Source organism: Falco punctatus (assembly GCF_963210335.1).
Source record: "Falco punctatus genome assembly, chromosome: 12".
Classification (NCBI taxonomy): Eukaryota; Metazoa; Chordata; class Aves; order Falconiformes; family Falconidae; genus Falco; species Falco punctatus.
The window spans coordinates 17,833,498-17,857,954 of NC_137592.1; the positions used below are offsets into that span (position 1 = coordinate 17,833,498).

The window sequence follows — 24,457 nt, forward strand, 5'->3', positions numbered from 1 at the left end:
AATGCATAATAACGCAGGTACAATTTAGGACAGGTCAGACAGAAGCTTTATTAACTATGATAACAGTGAGGGAACATTAACAGCATCTCTCTGGGTTCTCTGCCAAGTGATCACAGAGACCCAACCTATATACTATTTCAGAAAAAGGAAAAAGGCAAGGAAAAAAAATCATTTAAACGTTAACAAAACCAGGTACCCAGCCCTGGAAGTGATGGACTCCTCAAGTCCCTTGCTAAACAGCCACAATTCTAATGAGGACTCAAGCAGTAATGTGACAATATGGAGAGATGGCTCTTAGTGGAGCCCATGGGAGTGGCACAGCCACCCAGTATTACCCTAGCTCAGATGTCAGGAGTTGGAAACAATCACAACACTTTTACTTGAAAGGAATACTCTTTTTAGTACAGATAACCTTTTAGCCAGACCTCTCAATCTTAAGTATTAATAATTTTACCACCACAACTGTCTGGCAGCTTAAAAATACATAGTTATTTTCCTCTTCCAAGCCCTGAGTAAGGCCAATGAATGAGAAATGAGATCAACCAAATCTAAAAGACACAAGCAAATAGAAATTTCAACTTATTGAGCAAATTTTTAAATAGAAAATGTGTTTTGATAAAATTGCTGGTTTAACTACTCATCCAGCACATCTGAAGTAATAAACTACACACCAATTTTAAAATGCTATTTGTGTATTTAATTGAATTCCACTTTCTATTCACATGAGGTTTAACATGTTTAAAAAAAAGGTATGTAATTCACCATTCCCCAACAGAAATGTGAAAATTAAAGATCTAAAAAAACAAAGCATCAGCTAAGCAGTGGAAGTGTTTAACCAAATCTATCACACAGAGATTTCAGTCAACTGCAGATTAAAGATAATATGCAGTCTAAAATTAATTCACTTTATCCACATGCTACTTCAAAAGAATAAGAGACCTCTTACTGCACTAGTGGAATGATTAAAATACTTCCTTCTTCACAGAGGCCAAATGTAAAAGCTCTCTGAATACAAAGTTTAGTAATGGGTGCTTTTTCCATAAGCGAGTCAGTAAATCAGACTCTGCTGCACAGGCCTTACTGCAAAACCAAAAACCTAAGGTACAGAGGCAGAGAATACATGTAGCTATGAAAGCAGATGTACCTAAGCGGACAGAATTCAAGGTATCTTGCAGATGGAAGCCTAGCCTTCTTTTCAAGAGACAGGATACCTGCAGGCCTGCCCTATTAAACATGCTCATCCTTAGCTAGACAAGTTCCATGAAGAAAAAAATTAAGTCAAACTGGCATAAGCAATCACTACAACCTAAACTTTTGTTATTAAAGGCCAAATATTCCAAGATACTATCTTGATTGGGTTTTATCACAGCCTTGATCAAACCTAATTCATTCAGCTGCAGTCTCTGAGTCTCTACTAGCCTAACGGAAATATGTCAAAGGTGCTAAGTGCCAGAACTTTTTATCCCAGAATTAGAATTCTTAATCCTGTGGCTAACATTTGGGCCTTGAGCAATGAGGCCCAAATGATTTAATCTGGGAGCCAGGCTGACAATTGAATTAATATCAGAATCCATTCTGCTGAGGAGGAACAAAAATGTTATCAGATCTAGTACTGCAGAAAAAAATATTTTCTATTAGTTCAACTGCACTTAAAATTTTTAAACAATCTTAAATTTCACCTCTGTAAATGTACTCTAATCAGAAATTGCTGAAGCACTTCTAAACACTGTAAAAGCTTCTGCCTTTAAGAAACTGGTGCCTGGCGTAAGCATTACAATATGTATTGCAATGCCACAATATTCTAAGAATGTTCCACGCATCTTCAACAATGAGAATATTTATTATAAAAACCCTTGATTTTACAAAAGGGATCTTATGCACTGCACTGATTTTTTTTCTTATTCTGCTACAGCAAAAAGAAAAGCAAATTCCTGACCTCTTTGATTCTTCGACTACTGTAGAGACCTAAACTTTCACAAAAAAAGGACTAGTGGTTTAAATACTTCAACTGATAACACAATACATAATCAAGTAGTACAGCTAACCAGAAACACACCGTATATGGCTACGTAAAGAAAATACTTCAGAGTCCTCAAGAAGTATTACTTATCTGGGAAGCCTCCATCTCCCCCTCCTCCTTATCCCAATCTCTCAGATAGGCTTTAAATGTTTTGCAGCTGTCCAACATTAAGGCTGAAGAATTCAACAACCACGACTGTGTAAAAGCACAGGGCAAAAAGCAACTACCATGTTATCTAGGAATTTGGGACCAGTTAAAGATCCAGAAAAGGTTCCTGACTGCAAACTTCTTTAACAAAATCTGGATAAGGTCCCAAGAGCAGATAAACCTGTAAAATTATTCTTTCTTCCTTCCAGATAATTCTTCAAAGGAGTTTCTACCATATAAACTAGTGCAGACTATGCATAACTACATTGAGTTTTAGCCAACCTCTCACAGCCAAAAATATCAACCACCACCACTGCACACATTTTCTGAGATTTTCAGAAGGTCTGCATAATCTTATAACCGTGAAGTTAGCGAGCCATTTCATATTTCCTGAAACTAAACTGCACATTAGATGATTCACCAATTAGTGTATTCATGAAGCTTTAAAAAGCAATCAAAATTTCATTTTTTTGTTGAAAAATTTAACAGAGATGTCCAGCTGTATGCATGGAGAGAGCATGTGGGCTTTTCTCCTTTATTTAACTTAACTAACAGCTACGTTAGCTGGTGAAAAATATTCAGTGTGTCAGAGTTAATTTATAGAGCTGACAAAGTATAAGGGCTCCAGAAGGTATAGCATACATTTACTAAATTTTAAATACAATATTTTAACTAGATATAGCTCAGAGATTAAAATAAGCTGTCCAACAACCAAACCACACAAACATACAATGTTTCAGGGCACTTATTCAATGGAGCAACTGCATGTTTGTTTCAAACTAATACAGAAAAGCCAATAATCCTTCTGACCCCAAACCCCATGAATCAAACCCACACTTATTTAAAACTAGGTAGACATCTTTAGAAGACAGCAGGGATCTCAGTACAGTGCAGGCCATGATCAGACGGAGGGGAGTTGGAGATGCATATTGCTCAACACAACCAAACCTTGTAGTCTTAATGAAGCCTCTAGGTATAAATACCACAACATAATACTAAGTGCTAATTTCCCCTTAAGGTTGAAGAAACTACCAAAACATAGCTCTTGGGGAAACAAGAGGCAAGGAAATCAGCCTAAAAATAGACAGCTACTCAAGAATTACTTAACTACAGTTACATATATAGAAGAATAACTTCCAGTATTTCGGAATCGGAATCAGTATTTTAGGAGTTTATGGCGAAGCCTTTACATCAAAACTTCTTTCATTCTACAAAGTCAGGAATGTACGTTTTAGCGAAGAAAAAAGGTATGCTCTTTAGATTTTACATTTGTTTTCACAACTAGTAGCAGTAATGAAACATCACCACTTCAACTAAATCTTAAGAATAGATAAATCTACTCTATGAAAGTTACATGGAGTCACCTGAATCCATGAAGTATCTACCAAAAGCTGATATATTTAGCAACAGGCTATCACAGGACAAGGTGGTTTACAAATTTTACAAATATTAACAGCAATCAGCGCTATCCTTTGATTAGACTAAAATACATTTCTCTCAACTTTACACATAATTAATGAGACCAGAAAAATGCACGTTATACCATCTTGGGTTATTAGTCCATCAGGGAAATACGTGAATTGCCACATCAAATGTGATGAATGGTCCTCCCAGAACGCTGCTGCAGAGTGACAGGTTTCACGTGTTTCATAACATTAAACCTCCCCCCCCAACTTTCTAATTGAACACAGTTGATTTCAAATCCCTTCCATCAGCTCTCTCTTTCTTAGATGTACCTGTCATCATTACAAGAGCAATAGAAGAGAAATTCTAGATATTCCTCCAAGGACTAACCCAGCCATTTTTCCAATGCTGTCACACATATGAAGTCACATCAAGCTATTGCATGCCACCCAGCTGTCCAAATTCACTAGTTGGTTGTATTGCTAATGCAATTCTGAAACCAGAGTAGATGCAAGACATCCAGACCAACTGGAAAACTCAGAACAGATTTCAGCAGCTCAGTCTATCAGGTCTCAGAATTGTTTTGTCTCGTCTTTTTTGTAGTTTGCTTTGGACTGACAAAGAATGCAACCTAAAAGTATAGCTGATTCACTCTGCCATAGTGACTAATGTACAAAATCCACAAAAAGACAAAACTAGACCTGTTCTGACAGAGACCCTATTGCTCTGATACCAGGTCCACTTCAATATCTTGGTTTGCAGATTGACAACTGAATGAATGAGGAGGTTAACCTGGAAACTTGCCTTCTTTCAGTATGTCACTGTAGCAACTTCATCAACTGGGGATATTCAAGGTAACAGGGGTTATGTTGAGGCTGAGGGCCGCAAGACATCTTCAGTGGGAAGCCTTTAATAGCACAAACCTGTACAACACAAGATCTTGAGCTGTGTGAACCACACCTCAACATTTCTATGCTTGCAACAGAATTTAACTACAAAATTGCCTTAATGTCATCCGTAGGCACAGCGGCCCATGAGAGATTTGAACTCAGCATAAAAGTTATGAGGTCTGAGTAAGGCAAATGGCATTTGGGGGCTATGATGTACTCCATGGTCATTACCTAGTGACACAACCCCAACTTCCCTTCCTGAAATAAGACTTATGAAAGGACACCCCATCCTTCTCAATAATTTGTGGGACTCAAAACTTCCGACACCCATAAATTACTACCTCCATGTTGCACAAATATACTTTGTGGAGTAGCACGGAACTAAAAAGTCTCTTTTGTAAAATACTGTATCTTGGAGTAACTTCCCTAAACTGAAGTTAACCAGGTTTACATGTAAGGAAATTAGGAATTACACCCTCATTGTATAATCCCATAATAAAAATAAAAGCACTTCTAGAAAAGAAGGTCACACTAAAGGGTCCAGCAACTGAACAATTTCCTTCTAGTACTGGGCCTTAACTCATATGATAATAACAAAATTATTAAAGTAAAACAATTCTAAAACTACATCTTAAATGATAACACGCTTGAAACCTAGTAAAATACATACTGTGGTACTTGCAACCACAGAAGGGTCTTTTCTGCCATTCACTCAGTAGTGGGAGGGGGTGAGGGGGAAGTGCCCTGAAATGTAATTGCTCATCTCTAAGGAAAGTTTAGGTTTAAAAAAAAATTACACAGAAGATGTTAAGGTAAAGTAAAAACTCAAGAAAACAGAACATTCAAATCTATTTGAAGTATTTGAAGCATTCAGATAGTCATGAAAAGGCAGTTTTCATGCTCAATGGTTTAAACCCACAAAAAACCTGTCAAGATTTTCACTCTATATCCAATGCACACTTAATTCACCTGTCTTCTGAAGGATGCAGATCAATTTGAAATTATATCCAGTCAACTTCCATGCAAACTGATGCAACATACTTATTTCTCAATAAGGTTATATAAATGAAAACTTCAGTAGTACTTTCCATTCATAGCATCTCCCCACAAACTATTAGTTCACTTGGGCCACATCTATCCCCAAAATATTTTCTTGTTATGGGAATATACTGCACCAACAAAAGCACTCCTGAAGCTGTTGCAAATTACGTGAGAAAAGGCACACCTTTACTGAACTCACAACCAATACCGGAATCAGCTTCAGTGGAAAAGCACTGTATTTGTCACAAGAAGGTATGTGTTGCACGTGCAGGGATCATACCTCACGCCATGGGATATGGGCACCCCGTATGATGAGCAGCCTAAAATTTGTAGCTTACAACCATAACCACATTGCAGAAAACTTCCAACAAGCTTGAGGAAGGGGTTGGGGTGTGTGCATGCCTTCTGTGAGCATTCAGGGAATGTAAGCACAACTACTGTACGTGCTGCGTTCATAAGAATACGTGATCAGATGATACAGAAACCCGATGAAACAAACATATCAGAGGCAGAAATGTATTTCATGGGATTAAGCTATTGTGATCCAGTGCTAGTGTCGAATTACAGAGTTAACAACAGCAGAAATAACGCGATTTACTGCTTCTACAGTTCCAAGAAGCCATTCATAACTTTAAGCTGCATATGAAGACGACTTCCAAACTTTTACGAGCGCTCCCCAGGAGAGCTGCCTGACGAGTAAGGTCCCAGCCCCGCGGAAGGGGTTAACGCTGGGCTGTGTGCCCCGAAGACCTGAACGGCAATTCTGCAAGTGCGATTTCCACACGGACACACGTGCGTGCAAGCCCAGCTCCGGGGGACCGCCGGCCCCTGCTCCCGCTCCCGCACCAGCCCCAGGACTAACCCGGCCGCCCGGCGGGGCCGTCCCGCCGCCGCCCGACGCGGGGCACCCCCGGCCGAACGCCTCGGCCGCCGGCACCGGGCTCGGGCTGGGGCAGGTCGAGCCCCCAGCCCCGGGCTTCGCTGCCGCCGCCCGCCCCGGCTTCCCCCGCTTCCCCCGCCTCCCGCAGAAGCGGGCCGGGACCGAGCGGACCTGACCCCCCCACCTACCGCCCCGGGGCGGCCTTCTCCCCCGCGGGCACCCCGCTGCGCCCCGGCCGAGCCCTCCCCCTCCCGCTCGCCCGGCCCCGGCCCTTCCCCCGGCTCCCTCGGGCGCTGGCCGCCCGCGGCCGGGAGACGGCGGCAGCTCCCCGCCACCCTCACGGACCCGCGGCCTCGGCGGGCGGCAGCGGGGCCGCGGCAGCGGTGGGGAGCGGCCGCCTCCCGCCGCCGGGGGGCGAGCGGCGCAGGTCCCGTCCGCCGAGCCCGAGCCCCGGCCGGGAGGCACCTACCGCTGCGCGGCGGCGGGGACAGCGACGCCTCAGCGCCGTCCCGGCGGCCCCAACGGCCGCAGCATCCTCCGCCGCCCCGCCCGGGCCCGCCGCCTGCCGCTCGGCGCGGACGGAGCGATTCAGCGGAGCCCCCTCCCCGGCCCCCCTCCGCCGAATGGAAAATAGTTCCCCGGGCCCTGGAGCGGAGAGAGCGGGAGCGACACCTCTCTAGCCAATGAGAGCAGGCCTGGGCCTCGGCAGCGCCAATGCGAGCGGCGGGCTGGCTGGGGCGGGGCATCGCCCAGCCTACCGGGCCGCAGTGTTCGGACTGACCCGCTAGGCTGTCTCCGGAGAGCCTCCATTGACAACCATCTTGGAGTCGGGCACGATGCCCAATCTGGGAAGGGGCTCACCGGCGGCCATTTTGGGTTCGGGCGAGGGCCGCGGGGGAGGGCTGGGTCACGTGGAGGGGGCCGACGGGAGGAAGCGGCGGGGGAGGGGGCTGCGGCGGCCAGCGGGGCGCGGGGAGGTGGGGTGGGGGGTCGGGCAGGGCCGGGGGTGGCGGCGGCGGTTCCGGTCGGCACTGCCCCGCCGTGCGGGGCCGGAGCGCGGCTGGGCCGCTCCAGCAGCGCGCAGGAGCCGCAGTCGGGCCGCGGTTCACCCATGACGCTCGGCGTTGGAGCAGGAACGGCGGGAGCCGCCCCCGGCGCTTCTCCCCGGAGCGGAGGCCGGGCGGCTCCCCTCGGGCGCCGGTGAGGACGAGCCCGGCCGCCCCGGTCTTGCGGGACAACCCCCCGCACCGCTCCGGCCGCCCGGGCGCTGGCTCCCCTCGCTCGGCCTCCGGCGGGCCCGGGACGGGACGCTGCCTCGCACCGGTGGCCCCGCGGCCTTTAGGAAGTGTTCGGAGCAGCTCCCCAGCGTGCTCCCGGCGCGTATTTTGGGGTTTTTGTAAAGACATGGCTCATGGCTGACACACCTGCTGTGGCAGCTGCCCGCCTAGGTAATGCCTCCAGCGGCCCTGGCGTTGTACTTGAAGTCAGACGGTCCTTGCAGGCAGAAGGGACTAGTGCAGTCTGACAGGCGGGGGCTCCTGAGGGCATGTGGGCATTGCTGGAAGGGAGCAATACCCCATCCAAACCAGTTTCCCTTCTGTATAATGGGGAGCAAATTCATTGCTTGGCTAAAGTATGGATGAAGTCCATTTGATCGCATCAGACAAAGGAATCGCTCCTCGCTGCGCCAGTACGAAAAGATAACTTGGTGTTCCAAGTACCAGAGCGTGCCTCATCTTTTTGCATCTAGCTGACAAACTGGGATGCTATACAGTATGGAGGGTGGACAGTTAGGTGGGAAAAAAATGGTTAGCTCGTCAGGCTCAGAGGGTAGGGGTCAATGGGTTGCACTCTGCTGGAGTAGCAAGCAAGAGTATCATGGGCCAGTTCTGTTTGACATCTCCTCAAAAGTTACTGAGATAGGAGATGGAGTGCCTGCTCATTACGTTTGCAGGTGATGCCAAAATGGGACAGTGGAAATGCTGGAGGCCACAGCTGCCATTCAGAGGGATCTAGACTGATGGGAGGAATGGCCTGATGGGAAGTCTATGAAATTCAGCAAGGACAAATGCAAGGAGTTTCAAAAGTCCAGCACCTGGGAAGGAAGAGCTCTCCACACAGTACAGGCTGGGGACTGGTGGGCTGGGGAGCAGCTTTGCAGAGAAGGATGGGGGTCTTGGTGGACAGCAAGTTGGCTGCAAGGAAGTCCTGTGTCCTGGCAGCAAAGGAGGCCAAGGTCATCCTGTGTTGTACCACCAGGAGCATAGCCAGTAGGCCAGGTAAAATGGTTATCTGTTTCTATTTAGCCACATGTAGAATAGCATGTCCAGTTTTGCATCCCCAAATGCGAGGAAAACCTCAACAAATTGTACCGAGTTCAGTGGATGCCACCGAGTTGTCCAGGCAAAGCTGCAGCACTTTCCCTGTAAGGAGAGGCTGAGGTAACAGGCCTCATTCAGCTTCAAGAAGAGGCAGCTTCAGAATACTTCTGCGTACAGAACCCAGCCTAGCATATATATTACCAGCAAAAACCCCAAAGATGAAATAATACACTGTATAAGCAATTCTGCACCTTGGAAGAGGAGGAAAAATATAATGAAACATACATAATTGATGTTAGTTGCATTCAGAATGATACTGATGAAGCCAACGTGTGAATTTACATTTCTAGAACAGGGTAGCACTCATGAAGGATTCATGTGCACCCAGCACAGATGCAGCTAAATTGCCACTTGGCAGTCCCACATAAACAGTGCAAGAAAGAATGAGCCAATAAGTAGTAACAACAGGCAAAATAAATACAGAGCCAGCATAGCTGGGATCTAGTTAGTCTAACAGTTCAGCAAGGGGAAATGCAAAGTTCTGCACCTGGGAAGCAATGGCGCCAGGCCCCCGTACGTGCTGGGGGCTGACTGGCTAGAAAGCAGTTTTGCAGAGAAGGACCTGTGGGTCCTGGCGAACACCAAGTTAAATATGAGCCAGCAGCATGCCCTTGGCTCCGGAAAGGGTAACAGTACCCTGGGCTGCATTAGGAGTGTTGCCAGCAGGGAGCTCATCCTTCATCCTTCCCCTCTACTCAGCACTGGAGTACCGTGTCCAGTTCTGGGCTCCCCAGTACAAGAGAGATACGGAGTTACTGGAGAGAGTCCAGCAGAGGGCCGCTAAGATGATTAGAGGATTGGAGCTTCTCTCCTATGAAGAAAGGCTGGAAGAGCTGGAAGTGTTTAGCCTGGAGAAAAGAAGGCTCAGGGGATGTCATCAATTTATATAAATATCTGAAGGGAGGATGTAAAGACGACAGAGCCAGGCTCTTTACAGTAGTGCCCAGTGACAGGACCAGAGGAAATGGGCACAAACTGAAATACAGGATGTTGTGCCTGAACACCAGGAAACGCTTTTTTCACAGTGAGGGTGACGAAGCACTGGAACAGGTTGCCCAGGGAGATTGTGGAGTCTCCATCCTTGGAAATACTCAAAAGCCATCTGGACATGGTCCTGGGCAGCAGGCTCTAGCTGATCCTGCATGATGGGGGGAGGCTGGTTGAGATGACCTCCAGAGGTCCCTTCTAACCTCTACCATTCTGTCATTCTGTAACATTTAATATCATCATATCACCTGAGAGCTTTTGCTTCAAAAGCATCGCTTATCTTTGTGCTGGTTTTGGTTAGGATGGAGTTAATTTCCTTCATAGTAGCTAGTATGGGCTCTGTTTTGGATTTGTGCTGAAAACAGTGTTGATAATACAGGAATGTTTTCATTCCTGCTGAGCAGTGCTTACAGAGCCAAAGCCTTCCCTGCTTCTCACACCACCCTGCCTCACACCACAAGGCTGGGGGGCACAAGAAGCTGGGAGGGGACACAGCCGGGACAGCTGACCCCAACTGCCCAAAGGGATATTCCATACCGTATGGCATCATGCTCAGCGTATACAGCTGGGGGGAGAGGAAAGGAAGGGGTGCATGTTCAGAGACAGTAGTAACTGAGTAGAGGGAAATAATCAATTGCTTTGTTCTTACTACCATATGTTTCATTTGGGGCATCTGATCATAGGGTGGAGGAAAAGAAAGAAAATAGGCTGATAGTTGCTATAAACAAGAAGAAAATTTCCTAATACCAGAAGAGCCAGGCTGTAGCCAGACCCCAGCAGGATGGAGGCTGTGCAAGTGCTGCTTATGATCCCCAGGCTTCACCAGCCTGACCCGCACAGCTGTGGGATCTACTTAGATTTTGGCATGAAGCATTGGTGCAAGGGATCAACAATGAGACCTCAAAGCTTGATGCTACTTGCTGTGGTATTTCTGTACTAATGTGTTGGTATAGACACCCTACAGAGCTGTATCAGTAAGACTTTGAGAAGGATATGAGAAAGCCACCCAACTGTGGATGCTCCAGACAATGAGGCTGCAATGAGTCTATTAAAAGAAATCAGATCACCTCCTTTCTCAGGATACACACACACCTTTGAATGCAAAGCAGTTCCCTGGGGAAGCATCTGGGCAATCCCATCTTTCATAAGGCGATTCATTTGCCTGATGGAGAGTAATGATCCATTCATTGTGGGAAAAGAAAGGGACACTGTGAGGAAACAGGGCTTAGAAGAAGGTGATCAGAGGCTGGAAACTGAGCAGGCTGCTACCTCCCACACTGGCCTGCTTTCATCTTCCAATGTTTATTTCCCGGGCATGCTGCCAGCTCCTGTGTGTGCTGCCAACAATGCAGTGTAGCACTGCTGGGTATGCTGTGCACAGTGTCCCCAACCTGCCACTCCTGGGTGACACTGCCTGCTTTCTGTGCTATCAGCCACCGTGATTGCTTCACCGGCCCTGAGCTGCCACTCTCACTGCATTTCGTAGCCCAGCTCTGCCAGATCGTTGCTTCTCAGCTGCGCCCCTGACTGATCCTGGTTCTGCATGAAAAACTGCCTGACCCTGGCAAGCTCTGCAGCCCTGGCTCTGAGCACTTTCTCCCAGTCCCTTCTCCAGGGTTATCTTCTCTGCAACCTAGAACAACTTTGAGAAAGCAAATGTAGGCATATACCTTAAATAAAACTTTTTAATTCTAAATGGAGCTTCATAAAGTTTGATGAAGTTAGTGAAGGCGCATGTTCGCCCCTCACTCCTAGCAGCAGCAGCAGTCGGATAGCAAAACTCAGTTAGCAGGAGTTGTCAGGAGTTGTAAAATCAAATTGTTCGGCAAAAGCAGAATAGCACCCTTTCAGTTCAGAAAAGAAGAACCTTTCAGCCTTCTCTGCAGACCCAGCACCCCTGTGCCCAGAAGTCTGTGTGTCTGTGAGAACCGCAGTGCATCTATAGTGGTAGGACTTCCCCATGCTAGGGTGCTTGTTCTAGGCCACAGTGACACACAGCCAGAGGATAGCCCACGAAAGTCAGAGCAGTCATCAGAAGTGTGATCATTTGATGCTGCCTCCTTACTTCCAGGCTTTTTCCTTTTAGATTGGAACGAGATGAACAGTCTTCTCTCCTTCAGCCAGGCTGAGGAGAATTAGTGATGGGAAGTCTAAGATAATAGCAAAGGAAGAGAGTTGGAGGAAAACAATAACCACTTTCATTATCCTGCTGTGGAAATTTTGGTGCGTGTGGATAAATCCCATCACCAAGGACACCGTGAAGCAAAAGGATGATGAGCATGTGCTAGGTAAACCACAAGATTTGGGAGGAGGGACTTGCAATAGGGACAGAGACCTCTGCAAAGCGGGAGTGGACAATCCTGGGGAAGGTAGAGCAAATGCAGAGCCTTGCCTAGTGTCTGATGTAACAAGAATAATCCCAACCTGGGATAGATTTAGGATTAAAAACTGAGGAACCCCCATCAGCAGCCCAGCCAGCTCCATGCAGCTGGGCACCCTGAGCTACTAAGCGCTACGCTGCTTTGCTTTCACTGACCTCTGACACGTCTGCTTGCATGAAAAATCAGCCGTAGCACAGTGATCTGGTTGTTTGCAAGCGTGCCCGTTGTTCATTTTACAGGACCAAAAGTTGCATCTTGCTGAGATGAATAGAAGGGCAATTTGCACTTGAAAGTGTGAGAACCTCAGGTATCAGAAGAGAAATGTATTTCTGAAAAGTTGACCTGAACATCCAGCATACCTGCCCTGGCAAGAAACTGCCCTTCGAAGAAAAGGCAAGGCTGTTTAAAAGACCGGAACTGATCTGGGGAGATGTATGTCCAAAGGTTCTTAATCTGGGCTAACTGAACATGACTAGAAGTAGAGGAATGTGAAATAAGGATGCCCTGGTGTAATCACTGTGGCAGAGGAAGAGCTCGGAAGCAGTTACATGCTTTCTCCTTCAGTCCTTCGCTTTCTTCTGCCTGCTCCAGTGCAGCTGAGCTGCAGGAAAGACCTAGAAGCCTCTCTGGATTTTTCTGAAGCTGAGTCATTTGGGTGGATGAAATAAGAACTTTTATGGTGCTCCTTTCTCCATCGTACTTTGATGAGCATTGACACCAAGGCTGAAACATCAGCCTTCTGATTCAGTCACATGTTCCCCACTTTGGACAGGTGTTAACAGTGATTTCACCTGCCGGGCAAAGGACAGCCAGGCTCCAGGACAGCTTCAGGCAGGCGCAACATGTACAGTGACATTCAAAAGTACTCGGACATGTCCAAGCACCACCCAAGACTGTAGGATGTGGTCTTGATCTTTCTTTTACTGAGTAATACAAAACAACTGCTAGAACCGGTCCCTAGCCTACCCTCTTTTGCTTACATGCTTGTTCATTAAGCAGCTTCCAATCATCCCAAGAGTCTAGAAGTCTGTTCTTGCAGGTGCAAGGAAGCTATCATTTCAAAATATTTTCCCCTGTAATGGATTTATTTGTGATCTGCTCTGGTGCTCTTTTACTAATTTGTGAATTGACATACTTCTCTTTTGTTACCAGTAAACAGAATCTACCATGACCTTAAAATAACAGGGTCTGAAAGTTTTAAGAGGAAGGCAGACGATTTGCAGAAAGTCAGTGCTTAGCATTTTCTGAAAACCAGGTCCCTCTTTAAGGTATTTCAAACTGAACACATAAAGGCAAAGAAACCCCAAATCATTAGTTACTTTTGAAAATTTTAGCCAGGGAACACTTTTTTACTGCTGGTTGTGGAGTCATTAATTATCATTGCATAGAATGTAATAACAAACCAGAGCTCCCCAATGGGCAAAAAAAGCAAACCACTTCTCTTCTAGCTTTTTTTTGGTTTGTTTTTAGTTTTACAGCAATAATAAAACATACTATTATGCACTTCCAACCGTAAATGTCCTCCAAAGCAATTTGATATTAAAACACTAATCATCTGACTGGATGAGTTTTTACAGATTGTTACAGCAGGGCAAGCCAGGAATGTTATTAAGAGTGGCCTGAGGCACAGTGCTATTCCATGGAAACTGAAAAACAGTTAAAAATTTAAAGTGTTCCAAAATTCATTTTCTCAAAGGGGATTTGTGGCACTACTGAGATTAGAGCTGTTCCTATTCAAGCAGCTATATTCCCAATGAGACCTTTGTTTGTGCCTATTTTGTCTGAACAATCTGGTTTATTTCACCATGGCAGAATACTAATGTGAGCTGGCGTTTCTGTTGTCTGGACTTGTTTCGTTTTCTCTCCTTTCTTCAGCAGCAACGCATTTGCATAGTTTTTCAGGCTACAGCAACAGTAGGAAAAGATTGGGTTGAGACCTAGTTAATGCCACACAAATACATTCCAGGTTTGTATTTTCAGTGCTTAGTCCCTGTGACCACACACTGTACTGCAGGATTGGCAGACTGTGCCTTCCGCAGTTCAACACGGAAGACCAGTGTTCAGCATTAATAACAGCACTTTTCATCTGCAGAAGTCACAGCTAGTTGAAAAGAGGTGAAGCAAAACAATGTGTAACTCAGATGCCTGACACCAGCATGAACAGGGTTGCGTTATTTCATCTTTCTGAGTTTTAGAATGAAACTTAGGTGCAAATGGGTAAGGAATCAGTGCGAGAAACATGGGCCAAGGTTTTTGAATATAGATGTGAGCAACCTACAAAACTGCTTTAAACGATCTCTTTGTTGCCCAGGTCACTTGACTGTCAGCATAATTTGACTATAAATTGAAGCAGCTGAACAGTCACCAAGAATATCTGTGCACGCTATATTCTTCTGTGGCAGTGCCCACCAGGAGGTGGCTTGGGAGACATTCTGGTTGGTGGCTTCATCTACCTTCATCTACCACGCTTGCAGCAATGAAGTTTTGAACTTGCTCTGTTTTTTCAGAGCACTGAAGATCAGTGAGGTAGGACTGAAAATTTAGATTTCTTACTTTCATAAAAATCTAAGTATAATCAGTAATGTTTAGTGTTACTTTAGTGGCTACTAATGTGGTTTCTGAAGGCTGACAGCTAAACTTAAAAAATGGAAGAAACCGCTGAAGTCCATACAATGTCAAAACACCCGAATGATTTAACTTAAATGATCTTGTGCCTGAGCATGTGCATGTGTGTATGCATAAATACAAATACAGATTAGTAATCAACAGCAAGGTAGTAGAAAGAGGACAGATCTCAAATTTTCTTAACTCTTTATCAAGAAACAAAATACACAGTGTGTTTATTTCTTTCTTTGGGTTTGTTTTGGGTTTTTTTGTTGTTGTTGAGGGGAGAATACAAACTGGGAAATACAACTAAAGCCATAATTGAAGAGAGCTGCACAAATGAAAATTATAGGCAAATGAGAGTGAAAGACAAGAATACTAATAAACATGCAATTTATGTGAATCCAGTGTAATTTACATAAGGGTAAACCTTATGTTTATGTTAAGATTAGTGCCTATTTCCTGTATCAGGGCTGTCTGAATTTACTACAGACTGGACATTAAAAGGTACTGTCCTTATAGTACCAACTCAATAAAGACTTGGAGCTTTCTTTCCTTGAAGCAAATTCAGAGAATCACAAAGTCACGGAATGGTTGAGGTTGGAAAGGACCTCTGGAGGTCACCATGTCCAAGCCCCTGCTCAGGCACGGTCAGCTCATACAGGTTGCCCAGGACTGTATCCAGTTGAGTTTTAAGTATGTCCAAGGATAGAGACTCCACAACCTCTCTGCCCAACCTGTACCAGTCAGTGTTAGATCACCCTCACAGTAAAAAAGTGTTTTCCTGTGTTCAGATGGAATTTCATATGTTTCAATTTGTGCCCATTGCGTCTTGTCCTGTCTCTGGGCACTACTGAGAAGAGTCAGTCTCCCTCCTCTTTGTTACCTCCCATCGTATTTGTACACAGGAACAAGATCCCCCTGCACCTCCTTTCCTATAGGCTGAACGGTCCCACCTCTCCCAGCCTCTCCTACAGAAGAGGTTCCAGTCCCTTAACCATCTTTGTGGCCCTGTGCTGGCTGGACTCTCTCCAGTAAGTCCACATCTCTCTTGTACTGGGGAGCTCAGAACTGGACACAGCACCCTAGGTGTGGCCTCACCAGAGCTGAGCAGAGGGCAAGGATCACCTCCCTTGGCCAATCCTCCTCTTATGCAGCCCAGGATGCTGCTGGCATGCTGTTTTCTGGGCACAGTGGTGCACACCTGCAGTCCCAGCTACCTGGGAGGCTGAGTCTGCCGGACTGCTTGAGCCCAGGAGTCACAGGCTGCAGTGTGCTATGCTGAGCAGGTGTCTGCACTAAGGCCAGCAGCAGTCTGGTGATCCCCAGGGAGCCCAGGGTCACCAGGCTCCTAAGAAGGAGTGAACCAGGCTAGGCTGGAAACGGAGAGAGTCAACGTTCATTGCAATAGACAGATTAAAGAAGTTGAGAATGTTTTTGATGTGAATTTTAAGCCTAGAAGGGAATTAAAATGTCTTAAGTATGCTATATTCTGAAAATATTTCATGGTAGTTTATTTTTTAAATGAGGGGAGACTTTTATCACATGTTCAGCTAACTAAATTGTAGCTACTCATTTTCTAAATTAGCTTTCTAAGCTTTATCTCCTAGGTTAGAGCAGGCTGTGTTACCCTACCTTGCCATGGACACAAATAGAGCATCGGTGACTAGTTTAGGCAAGATACTGGTGCTCAGATGAGCTAAGACAACTCTCTGATCTTCTACTGTACACACCCACATACACACAGTGGTTTGGCAATGTAATTAGCACTGAACCAAACACATTTGTCAAGCGCATACCTCTTCCCAAGCTTGCACAGCTGGGCAGTGATACACCACCACTGCAGCTGTATTTGCTCAAGTGTCACCCTGTACTGTTGGGGTGACAGTGAAAACAGTCAGGTTTGGGGCACTATCGTTGTTTCCCACAGGCATACCACACTGTTCAGGAAACTTTTCTGCTTGCTCTTTTGGATTTCAAATGGGTTGTTGGAATTGACTAGTTAAGTCACTCAGGTTGCAAAGTGACCAACAAACTGTGTGTCTCATCAGACCTTGACTTCACCAGTGAGTATTTCCATGAGTGCCATGCTTCGTTGCCAGCTACACAGACCACTTTTGCATCTAGGATGGAGTCTGCTTTTAGGACATGTCTATCAGGACCAACATCAACTCCAGGAATGTAGACGTAGACATGTCTGAGAAAGCAAGCAGCAAGTTATGGTTCTTTTCAATCTTCTTCTGAGGCAAGAGGAGGCCTCAGGGGTACATCTCAAAGTGTAAAACAGTGACCAGATTAAAGGAGATTTAAAGTACAGATTAAAGGAGCCCTTATTAGAGTACACATTAGAAGAAGTAGGACAACGAGAACATTTTCTCAGGATGTGCTCAGAACCACACAGGAATTGTTTCAAAGAGCAGTGGCTTATGACTAAAAGAGACAGTTTAAAGTGTTTTTGGACATCATATGTCTCTCATCTTTACCACAGGTTTAGCCTTGCATGGGCAAACCATCCAATTCCAGCACAAGGGGCATTTAATTTCTTATTACATGACGCTATTTAAATATTGGCAGTTTGAAGCAATGGTGCAAACCTAGATTTTTATGCTCTGACCTCTATGGCCCTTCTTCTCCACCCTTTTTGTGTTGAAAGACCATTGGGGTTAAGCTGCACATCCTGGCTGGGTGGGAGCACAACCTATGGTCAAATAATACTACTGGTTCCAGTGCTTATTTTTCTAAGCAATCCTTTTGTCTCCAGTTGGTCTATTTCCATTGACAAAGACCGTTCTTGCAGTAATGTAAAGTACTATTAATTTTTTTTATTTGTAACTGACAAGCAGATGGCCTTTTAGCTGGCAATATCCCTAAAGTGTATGTAGCTATATGACTAGAATAAGATTTACTTGAAGAAACTTAAACATTCATGCTGATCTCTCCTTAAATGTCAGAGTTCCCTATTTCTGAAATGTCTTACTCCCACTGATTCTAGTGAAATAGATACTAATTACCCTTTGAGGATTTAAACCGGGAGCATAACAGAAAGCAAAATATAACTCACAGAAATGCAAAATAGAAAAATAATTATGATATTATAAAATAAATTGCAGTGCTGCTTCCTTTAAAAGAATTTACAAGATCTATAAATCTGATTCTACAATGTTTTAGAACTGAAATCTGAGTTAGACCATGTCCTTTAAATTGCAAAAGCCACCTGAATTTAGTTTAAATCAGTTCAACTTACAAGAGTAAGTACAATTTTTTCAACAGGGTCTATTTTCTCCTGTATGTATTTGATAAGATAAGCTATAGAATCACTCAGTTGTTCCTATAAAAGACTGTACTTTTGCAAAGTTCTAAAAGCAGGCTCTCAAATCAGCTTATTGCAATATCTGTTAAGAGACAACAAGCTATATTTTCTGTTAGTAGGAACAAGACAAGTATCAAGTTTTGATGTCAGCTACCACCTGTGGGAAACAGTAAAAGAAATTGGCAATAGACAGCATTTAACTCTGTATGACAAGAAAAGCACGCTATTAGGTTAGTCCCAAAATCCAGCTGATTTTGGCCTGCTAAGTCAAATTTTCATTTTAAGGCACAAAACACTGGTTTTAAGTTCTGAAGTTTTAGTTATAAACAGCCAGTTTATAACTTCAGACAGACATAGAACCAGTTGCCTAGATGACACATAGTATTTTTGGTATGCTTTTGAGCAACATGCTTTTAGATGTACTGAGCCTGGATATCCTTACCTTAGGTTCAATAGAACATTACAGGTTTTCAGGTGCCTTGTGGTGTCACTTTGTGAAATGAAAGCATTCAGTAGCTTTCCACACTCTTCTTCGTCATATGTATTATACCATTTATCAACTTAGTCACGGCTATACATTATAACCCCTGGAAAGACTGCTGTATCTCACATTCCTCAGAATCTCCCCAGGCCACCCAGCTAAAATGTAGATGGTAAATCTGAGCTGCCCATTCGAAGCTGGACCCGAGTCCCTCTTTCCCTGGGCTTGGCCTGTGCTTTTCGAGTGAAAATTACTGTAGTGCCATCTAGCGCTACTCTGCATCCACGGTATAGCATCTCCAAGGACATTGCTCCGGATTCATACTTCCAGCTCTAAACACTCTGAAATCCTCTAAATGCAATTAACTTTTCCCGGGAACATTCCCCCCTACCATCCACCCGCCACCCCCCCCCTTTTTTTCAGGCAAGTAATAATATAGATTACATACATTTCTATAACAAGACTTTCCAGCTATGCAGTAAAATTGGCTCTGAGCAGTGTGCTGCTGTGGAATGGGGAAGGAACTGGAGATTACTTTACAAAGAGTGTGTGTTCCCCTATCTTCAGAAAGTGCAACTTTTAAAAATAGGAATGCAGAAGTTGCTGAGGGAAGTACGCGTAGAGAAGGGGCCTGGCACCCTCCAGTATGGCCAGTCTGAGTGTGGGGCTGGAGAGCCCCAGCAAGGAGAGGGGAGGTATCCTTGCTTGAAAAGATGATTTTGAAGCACCAGGCCCAGCCCAGCTGGTGAAGAAACTATTCTTTTCCCTGTGTATATGGGGTGCTATCTCCATTGAAAAATCCACAGGGATTACCATATCCCAGGAGATGAAAAAGGCTTCCAAGACTTCCTATGCAATCCTGTTAACAAAAAAGTACCTGGTTCATGTAGCAACTGTCCCTGTTAAGTCACCCAGGTCTCCTGCATTCCCTGACTAGAAGCCCTAGAGGATTTTGGTACGGGGACGGGACAGCTGCCCTAAAAAGTAACTGGAGTTGAAAACCAATCACCCAGCCAGCAGCATCTGGCTGGCTGCAGCCTGAAGCAAGGCAGTGTGCCTTGATACACCTAATGCTGTATTTTTGCAAAGACAGTCCTAGTGAGAAACCAATGGAAATAAGCGCTTAGGGGCTTGTGAAAATCCTGCTGCGTTCCTGTCAACGTCTGCAGAAGCTTTTAAATCTGACCTCAAGACACCCTGTGGTCAAGTAAACGTGCTTTGCTAAATGTGACACCGGTTTGTGTGCTGTGGTACAACGTGACCTGTGGCCTGTGTGATTAAAAGTGGCTGCTGTCGCCAGATGTTCCACGTGTCTCCCTAGGCTGCTTATTTAAAGTGCTGGCAGCACCTACCACCAAGCAGTCCAGCACCCAGTGGGCCAAACGACTACGTCTGTTTTCTTGAAGAGCTATAATGTCGAAGCATTTATCTGAAGTAGTTTGAGGCCATGCCCATGATAACAACTGGAGGGTGAATCATTTCAGTTATATACTAGGTTCCACTTGGACCATTAAAGCCTATTCTATGATTTCTTTCATCTCACAATCGTCATACTTCAAGAACTATACTGGGCTTGCTCTTGAAAAGCCCTGCTGACACCCCCAGCATTCGCATTTTCGTCGCACCTTCAATACTGATCTAAAATTAGACTCTGTTCCTGAAATGAATATATTGCTCTTCAATATGCAAGCTGAGAATTGAACATACATTCTTGTCTTACATACTTGGTGTTGAATTAGCTTGAGGTAAGATAGGAGGATTTACTTTTTGCCACATCTAAAGTCATAATGAAGATAATAGAAAATGTTTTCTGTGCAGTCTGCTTGAAAGTTGTGGCAATTTATTAGCTAACAGAGCAAATTTTGCCTGGTAGCAGTTCTATAGGTAAGACAGTAAAATAAATAAGAGAAGTAATATTCTAAAACCCTAACTAAATATACACCAAGGATTTAACCCAGCATATAAATCTCAAAGCATTAATGCTCTCTTTTTTAATTTAGGAATAGGCGTGAACTTCCACATACTTGATATAAATGTCTAGACCTTATCTTATTTGACAGAATTCATGCCTGTTTAATAAGCAGAATGGTGCCAACAATTTTATAGAAAGCCCCACATGTTTTTTCCCTCTGGAATATCTCCAAGCAAGTCACACTCTTAAAAAAAAAAAATCTGGCCCTCATCCTGCAAAGGCTTGTGTATGTGTCAAATTTTACATGCTGTGAAGAGCCCCAGTGATTTAAATGGAGCTACTCACAAAGTAAAATGTTAAGCATCTGCACAAATTTCACCAGGTTTAGGACTTTTGTTTGAAACACATTTATATTTTCTTAACCTTCACTTTGAAAGGCTCCTAACTGCCCACTTTTCAGTTTTTGTGTATCCAACACTTTCTGTAGTTGTTCTAGTACTACTCCACCTGAATTTGCTGGAACATTTCACAGGATCCTGTAAACTGTGCAAGAGGAAACTGCAAGTAGAAACCTACCTAGTCTATAATTTTCACAGATCAAGAGTGCAATACGTGATCCTTCGAACAATATTAAAAGAACTCTGTGAGTCAGTGACAGACAGAAGAATTTGATCCAAAGCAAAGTGCCTAAAGTCCACTCAGCAGGAGTAAGGATGTCCCCCAATGAATACCAATAACTTTCATTTTTTAAAAAAAGTTTATAGTGCTGATCCTGAAAAAAAATTAAAATGTGATTTGAGAATGACACAGTAGATTACCATCTTCCTGAGTCTGCAGAAGATAATTCCAGAGTCTCTGCTGCTGCCCAATGCATTCTCAAATTGCAAAGGAGTGAAAAAAACCTGATGTGAGAAGACACTTTTCAGATTTTGCCATCTAAGTTCTACAGAACGACAGCAAACCTAACGTCTTCCTGAAGTCTTTGAGGTAACTGCATAAGCTATTTCAGAGGTGTTCACTGTCTATCTTGGATAGTGCTCAAGTTAGAGAAGTGAAAGCAATGATTTATAATTACCATCTGACTGCCACCCATTTGGAACATATCACAGGAACTGTGGAAAAGACTAACACAGTTTAATTCAGGGACATTCTTACCGAATTTTACTTTCCACTCTGTTAGCTTTGATAAGAGTCTCAATTTTAGGACTGTGCTAAATATGTCTTAGCAGTAAAAAATACCAAATGTGCAAAAATCTTTTCTAAAGGTCAGGATTATATTCCGATTGTATCTAGAAAACATTTCACACATTTTGTGTGCACAACGTAGTAAACATAAAAATGAGCTGACTGACAGTGTCACAGCTAAAGACAGTACACAACTGTCTCATTGTTTTAAATGTCAAATAGATATTCCACTCTGGTACACTTCAAACTGGTTAAGATACTTAGATGTAACAGGTGTAGATCAATTTTTCACTGTCAAGCAATAAATATAACTTAAGAAACAATATAGAAACAGAAGGCTTTAAATATATATATAGCCTTCCCCTAGGAGTTGTACAGAGGATGTCAACTCATGTGACTTCTGAAGATTCAGTGACATCTGGCTTCATGTATTTACCACACATGATGTTATATTTGGCATACAAAGTTCTCCTCTGTGATGCTGTTCCTAATCCTAAACCCTTGACCCAGCCTGAGGACCTTGGTCTCATCTGCTTTCTGTTGCATGTTTTTGTGGTTGTTTTTTTTTTTTTTCTCTTTGCTGCTTTGCCTCAGGACAGAACCAGTCTAATCTGTCCGTTCCTTCCCAGATGACCCTGAACATGGCATCAAGCAACAGAGTAGGGAACCAACCACTGCTCCAGTGCAAGTCCTTTCCAAAGAGCAGGTACCTGTGTGAATAAATTGTCTCTCTCCACTCAACCTGGTGAATGAAGATAACGAACCATTGACTTGTGTATGAAGCATGTTTTTTTATGTATGAGTCACATAACGGGTGTGTGCACATGTACATGAAGAGAGAGGTCAAAACATACTGTTACAGAAGATACTGGTGCTGGATGTTAGGGGGTGATGCGGGGGGGCACTGAGGTTTAAGAAGGTGAAGAAAGGAAGGACCAGCTGTGTAGGAAGGAGGCTGGAGAGAGGAGGGCGAGAGTGAAAACCAGGATGAGCAGGGAGAGTGAAAAGTGGGTGGATAAACTGGAGGAGAAGCAGCAAACAGCAACGGGCCAGACAAATGGAGGCTGGTGCAGAAATAGCAGGCACGCGGATTTGGGAGTTCAGGGCATGGTTGTGTCCAGGAGGATGAGACCCTTCCCAGCTGCTGCTGTTACCTCTAGACGATGGGAGAAAGGCAAGTGTTTGAAGGCTGTGGCTTTTACTCCCTGTTCTCAGCCTTAAATGGCCACTTTGAGGAACAGTAACATTTTAAATTGCTGAAAGGGAAAAACAAGGGAGAGGGAGATGGGAGTCGAACCTCAGTGTGACTTGTGATTTTATTTCAGGCTGGTTGCCAACACATACCTTGTTTATTTTTCTGGTTACTACTGGATAATATTAAGATGTGAGTCAAGTAGTGACCTGTTAAAGATGTTCAGAGGGCTTTTAGTCCGCAGCAGGGAAAAGATTTTGCCACTCCCCGGGTTAAATATTTCATATGGCCACAGGCTGTCTGTGAGTGCAGTGGAGGGTCTAGCTGGAACGGAGCCCAGTGGAGGTGGTCTCTGATAGAGAGGTGAGAGCAAACTGGAAAGCGAGCTGTGCAGAAGCCTATAAATGTGAGTGTCATCTGTAGCCTAATATTACATTGAAATAAAACATATAATGAACTCTTTCAACCTTAAGAAAGATTTGGATGCCTTGATGCCCTAGAGCACGGCAGATCAGTGCCTGGGTCCCTCTTCCCAGCTGCTGCTGCTGCTCACCCAGTGGGAGGGAGGCTGCCAGATGGGGCACAGAAGTTCAGAAACCCTACTAAGCACCTGAGACCTTGACTATAGCTAGTTTAGATACCAGCAGGGAGCCCCTTTCAAATGCTCTCTCTCACCCCAGGTATCTTCTTTTATCACATCACCTTTAAGAGTGAAGAGGAAATTGTTGAATGCTTACTGGATAGTGTCACTAAGCTTCAGGGACTTAGGGCTCCAGTGCAAGAGTGCTGCAGAACCCATCTCCCTGAGGCATGGGGTCTGCTATCAGCTGTCCATACTGCAGCAGGAGGCTCCCAGAGTCAGTACTGCAAAGCAGCTCTGCTGGCCAGCCTGTGGAGCAAGGGAAGGATGGAGGGACTTATTTTACTCGTTCTCTGTTCCCTGTTGTCAAGCAATAGTGCATGGGCAAGTCAGCTTTCATAATTCACGATGGATGATCTGATATTTAATAAGAGTTGCTGGGTTTGCTTTAAAAAGAATTGACACACTGCAGGATTGTCAGCTCTAGAGCCAATCTCTTGCGAAGAGTATCCCATTTCGCGCTGCTAACATGCCCATCTCTCAGTGGCACCGTTTTCTATCCTCTCCATTTAATAGTCAGATTCATTTTCATTCTTTATTACCATTCCTTTAGCTTTACACGGTTCACTGCTGTAACTCCAAATAATCTCCATCTGGAATATCACTTTGGCTGTCTTTTCTCCTATTACTAGGAACTCATTTAGTTTTGTCAGTGTTTCAGTTTAACTCTGCCTTCAATATTTTTTTTTTTTTTAATTTTCATGGTGAGTTGCTGGAAGATTGTTAGCTCAGTTTCTTGGTGGATTGCATTAGCTTCTCATTCTGATTTAAAGGTATCAAATGCTAAAAGTTAACAGGTTGTGTCACAGCAGATTTCAGTTTTTTTCAACAACCAGGAATAATGGTTATAATGAACTTGGGGTTTATCCTCCTAATGCCTGCAGTATACTTGTGATGGACACTACCAAGATAGTGCGTTTAGATTTGAACTTTCACAGCTGTTCAGTTGTGTTCCCAAATCTCTGTAACTCCTTGGTAGTGGAATGGTTCCCCCCCACCTCC

General features: G+C 44.3%; 1 protein-coding gene and 1 long non-coding RNA gene across 6 annotated transcripts in view; one reads left to right on the plus strand and one right to left on the minus strand.

Moving 5' to 3' along the window:
• SOCS5 (suppressor of cytokine signaling 5) overlaps positions 1-24,457 on the minus strand; it is a 92,836-nt gene that overhangs the window by 28,195 nt on the left and 40,184 nt on the right. Inside the window, exons 1-2 of one of the 5 annotated variants that reach the window (XM_080408309.1) lie at positions 6,852-6,984; positions 4,372-4,494 (exon numbers count right to left, since the gene is read on the minus strand). The exons of 1 other annotated variant lie outside the window; for it this stretch is intronic. The gene's annotated coding sequence lies outside the window, so the exon portion shown is untranslated. Of the gene's footprint in view, positions 1-4,371; positions 4,495-6,851; positions 6,990-24,457 lie in introns of those variants that run through there. 3 more of the 5 variants (XM_080408311.1, XM_080408310.1, XM_080408313.1) reach the window with 3 other exon arrangements.
• On the plus strand, positions 11,932-14,978 carry LOC308072037. Its single transcript, XR_013931465.1, has 2 exons — positions 11,932-12,038; positions 12,371-14,978. It is a non-coding gene; the product is annotated as an uncharacterized lncRNA (long non-coding RNA).